The sequence below is a fragment of the Paramisgurnus dabryanus genome, chromosome 12 (assembly GCF_030506205.2).
Source record: "Paramisgurnus dabryanus chromosome 12, PD_genome_1.1, whole genome shotgun sequence".
NCBI lineage: Eukaryota > Metazoa > Chordata > Actinopteri > Cypriniformes > Cobitidae > Paramisgurnus > Paramisgurnus dabryanus.
In genome coordinates this window covers 490,643-495,809 of record NC_133348.1, presented here as the reverse complement: position 1 = coordinate 495,809, position 5,167 = coordinate 490,643, and the positions used below count along the sequence as shown (strand labels likewise).

The following is a 5,167-nucleotide window of genomic DNA, read 5'->3' as shown; positions in this document are numbered from 1 at the left end:
AGAAATCTTTCTTTTACACATACACCAAATTTTTGAATGATATTCCATATTACATAAGAAAGCAACCATCTATCACATGTTTCAAAAAAGCATACAAACTGTTTTTACTGAACAGTTACACTTGTACTCATTTTTTGTTCTAGTTTTGTCTGTATTGATTGTATTGATGTTTATAGTCCTTGTATTTGTTTAGTTTAAAAGTGTGTTTTTATATGTCGTGAGTCGTGTTTAATGTTTGAACCTGCTGGAAACCAGTTTTTAAACTGAGTCAGGCCCGTTTAAATTGTATCTTGATGTCACTTTTTAATCTTTCCTGTATAATAAATGAAATGAAATGGTTTTGCGCAGTACTGTATATTTTGCAATTGTGTTATTTGACCACAGGCGACCACTGTTGATCACGTTTGTTTATCTGTTTAAAGTAAATCTTTAGAATAAATATTTTTTACAGAACGATCTTTGTGGGAGTGGGGAACATGTTCTTTAGGTTTTAAAAATATATGAAAGACAAGGTTTTCAATGAACCTTTGATTGAATGGTTTTGTAGAGAAACCAAAAATGGTTCAATGGCATTGCTGTGGGGAACCTTTTAAGCACCTTTATTTCTAAGAGTGTAAGGTGGAAATTTTTAATGAATGACTTCAGATTATACTGAAGTTAAGGATGATGACTTTATAAGCTTGTGATTATTACATGCTTTAACTCATCATTCGTTCACAAAGGAAGAATAAATAGAGGGCTTGTGCAGGTGTCGGTTCTTGCCATTCTGGATAGGAGACTCAGTAGCAGCATGCAACCATTTTTTGGTCATATTTTTCTGACAGTTCAGAGCGGATGCTTTTTGCCTTTAATTTCAAATGGGATGCAATCCCCTTGGATCGCCCCTCAAATCGATCCCAGAGCTTACTTGCAAATAACATCATTTTAATAGTATTAAGTGAGTATTATCATGATTTATCATCATTATTTGTTGTTACATACTGTACCATATCCCCTGTCAATAGTTTTGGCTTTATCTTAGACATGAAGGAATGTTGCTGTCTGGCTGCATAGATAGAGAAACAAAGTGTGCTCACCAAATCTATTAAATCACTGGTCTGCCTTTAGCTTATTATTTTTTAAAGGTCAGGTCCGGTAGAACCTCTGTAGCTTCTTAAAGTAACAACTGAACATTTTTGTCAATGTGCAGATGGATACATTTTAGCTTTAAGATGATTTCACATTTAAAACACTGAGGTGAAAACCAAGCAATACGGTTAATCTATTATGATCAGAGAAACAGCCAGAAACATTCATCTGGAAACGATATCTTTAAAATCATTCAACTGCTATCATGTTCATCTTATGGTCTTGTGCATAAGTACATGTTACGAAAAAGGTAAGAAAGAATGTGAAACCAGTAATTTTTGAACTAAGACTCAACCCTGCTCTTTGTGTTGTTACTAGCAGTAAGTTTTACATGCTTAAAAAAACAAGTTTTTCGAGTTCCAATTGTTACAAAAATGCTCAAGAAACGCCGTAACACATAATTTAAAATCACGTGAACTCTCTCAAAAGGGAGATGCTACTATCACAGTCATGTTCTCGAGCAAGAATAAACACAAACACAGAAGGGAGGTAATAAATATTAGTCGTGTTTGATTTGTCAGTGATAAATTAACTCTAGGATGGTTGCGATGAGAAGCAAATGTTGGTCAGTGAGAAACTGACAGATGAATATTTACCAGAGGCAAGGTAAGACCGCCATTGAATTGATTTTGTCTATTAATTGTGAATAGAAATCCAGAATTGTACTTTAAACTCGGCTGGATGTGCATACTGTTAATTCTTTGGCCATAATTATGACACTTTGTTTTGTTAAGTTTGCTGTAAAACATGCAATTGCATTTTAGTTTATATACTGTACATGACCACTGCTTTACAAAAAACTTTCCTTTGATCATGAATACAGCTTTATTATGCACAACTGTGTTTATTATTGACATAAAAAAACAACATAGAAGCATAATTGGTCCGTTTGCTGTAATGATAACTGTAAATAACCTCTTATTACTGTATATTAGGGTCATGCTGTTTATGCCTATTTATGTATATTTCACAAAAAAGCTATTTTATTTTCATTTATAATTAATGTGAGATTTTTCCAATTTACAGATACAGTGAATACGGATACATATGTAGAAGTACACTTAAGGAAAAGAAGTACACTTTAACAGAAAAAAATGGCCGGTGGAGGTACAATATTTCTATATTGCATGTTGCTGTATGTTTAGTTCTGTATGAATTCTGCAGCAATTTTTAGGCACAAGTCGTTGGTCAGTTTAATGACATTTTTCTATTTGATTTCTGGTGTTGTCCAGTGATACAGTAGGAAACGTCCTTGTCCACTTTATCAGAAAAATTAGCTCAGAATCATTTTTGTCACTCTTTGACCTAGATTAAACACACATGTAAAGAGAAATATGTTTTTCAGTATTGCCTTTTCACATGTGACTCATGTTTGTAGACAGCTATATTTTTTATCAGAGCAAATATTTTCTTTGTCTAAAATGATTTGATGGTAACAATGTCTTGTTTCTTCATTTCTCAGAAACGCGCATAATATTAGGTTTACTGGGATTCTCCATAATCCTGCTTGTCTATGTAAGATTGATTTACAATGTTTTATCATTTATAACACACATAAACATACTGTAGAGTACAGTAGTTTGTAACCATAACCAAATCGCATTATCACTTTACATGCTAAATTGTTATATAATATTCATAATAATTATAATAGTGTGTTTGTGATGAATAAATTCTGTCTGTTCTTTTATTGAAATAATAAAATCTTATAATAAAACGTATTGTTTTTATTTTATTCCAGTTAAACACCAGAGGTGAACCACTGACACATAACAAACGTGCAGGTCTGTTTTCATCTCTACTTATACAAACTGTCTTTAATAATACTTTGAGATTATTCACTTTATGAAATTAAAACAGGTGAAGGATATTTTTATATCATTTTTAGAAACCAAACAAAACTCATGCTACATCACTCCACTCGGAATTAACTTATATTTGCATTGTGTGTTTTTTTTTTAATGACCACAGTGATCTTTCATTTCTTTTATTTTATTAAAGACTGTATGTATCCTTTAAATTCAGATAAACTAAAAATGTAAAAAATATTTAACTAAATGTTGCACAGACAGTAAGACATTTGTTTTAAGTAGATCACCGAGAACAAGTCAACTTCAGGGGAAAATATTACGTAAAATCTTAAAAATGTAAAGATCCTTAACATATTTATGACAGCACCAACAAGTGTGTACTATTTAGCAAAATCAGATGTATTCTTACTCTGTAAAAAGTGAAAGCTGCTCTATACTACAACTTACTTTAAGTGGTAACACCTAAAACGTTGTTTTATAAACTTACAATTTCTCACTTAAGTGTAAAACTTAAGGTCAAAAATATTTAAAAATTTTCAACTTAACTTTTTTTTCACTGAAGCATTAACAGTTGAAGTTTTATTTTTTATTTTTTTGATCCAGCTTTTACTTTTTACAGTGTACAAACACAAATAGTCCGTTATGTTTCATTATATATCAAATAAAAAGATTTAAGCCAAATCTTTGGGTTGGCTGAACAAATATGAAGTGAAATGCTTGTATCCTCCGCAAGGAAATACATCTTGCAAAAACACATTTAAACTCTTTAGTTGTATTGATTGTGAAGTTTCTTTTAATTGCTTTCAGTTGGCATTGAATGTCTCAACTCATCTTTGGTTTGTGGGCCAAATGCATATTGTTACAATAACAGTGGAAACTACTCCTGCTCTTGTATGAGTGGATATAATGTTACAAAGATGAATGAATCTATCAACAACAATAACCCATGCACTGGTACGTGTTTAAATCATTTATCAATGTTCGCTAGTAATTTATTGAATATTTGATTAAAGGTGTCAGAGGTATTGAGGTTTTCTGTTAGGAAATGTTTTCGAATGTTTGTTTTTTAATTTTATGTGTCATTCCTGTTACAGATGTGGATGATTGTCAGCGGATTCCATCTGTTTGTGGTTCAAACTCCATCTGCACAAATACAAATGCAGGTTACAGTTGCTCATGTTTAGATGGGTTTATTTTTCCACCTCTCACCATCACCTACAGTATCACATGCATAGGTGGGTTTTGTGTGTTATCTGATCATGAATAATAAAACAAGAATCAGAATTCTGTTTGTGGGCCAAATTCCCCCTGCACAAATGTAAATGGGAGTAATAATTGCTCATGTTTGAAAGGATTTAATGTAACAACCCCAAATCAAGTTATGAAAAAAAAACGTGGCTAATAGACCGAAAATGCGGTATCTTAAAAATATAACATCTTATATATACAACGAAGTTTCTTTGTCTTTCTTCTCCGAGCTCTCCTCCACTTTCTTTGTCGAAGACAGGTCTGCAGATCACGCGTCAGAGTGTAATGTATCTTTTACTTTGTTCTATCTAATACATGCATTAATCTTTCTACTCTAAGTAAAATAATCTAAAATCACACACATGTCTTCTCTTATTTTAAAACATGCAATTTAAGAGTTGTCATGCATATATTTCCAACTCAGTGATTACAATACTTTGCATGAAAGCAACATTAGGAGTATAAAACATTATAGGGAATATAAAAGAATACAGATCTATAACAGCATAAGGAGTATAAAAGAATACAGATTTTTAACAGCATAATGGGTATAAAAGAACCCAACAACAGGTGTTGGTCATATAATTAGAATATCATCCAAAAGTTGATTTATTTCACTAATTCCATTCAAAAAGGGAAATTCGTATATTATATGCATTCATTCATTACACACAGACTGATATATTTCAAATGTTTAATTATTTTACTTTTAATGATTATAACAGACAACTAAGGAAAATCCTAAATCAGTATCTCAGAAAAGTAGAATATTGTGAAAAGGTTTAATATTGAAGACCCCTGGTGCCCCACTCTAATCAGCTAATTAATTCAAAACACCTGCAAAGGCCTTTAAATTGTCTCTCAGTCTAGTTCTGTAGGCTACACAATCATGGGGAAGACTGCTGGCTTGACAGTTGTCCAAAGAGGACCATTGACACCTTGCACAAGGAGGGCAAGACACAAAAGGTCATTGCAAAAGA

At 32.0% G+C, this 5,167-nt stretch overlaps 1 long non-coding RNA gene across 1 annotated transcript; it reads left to right on the top strand.

Moving 5' to 3' along the window:
- The first annotated feature begins 2,154 nt into the window (after positions 1–2,154).
- Positions 2,155–3,874, top strand: LOC135749732 (uncharacterized). Its single transcript, XR_010532462.2, has 4 exons — positions 2,155–2,235; positions 2,591–2,643; positions 2,870–2,912; positions 3,747–3,874. It is a non-coding gene; the product is annotated as an uncharacterized lncRNA (long non-coding RNA).
- The last annotated feature ends 1,293 nt before the right edge of the window (positions 3,875–5,167 follow it).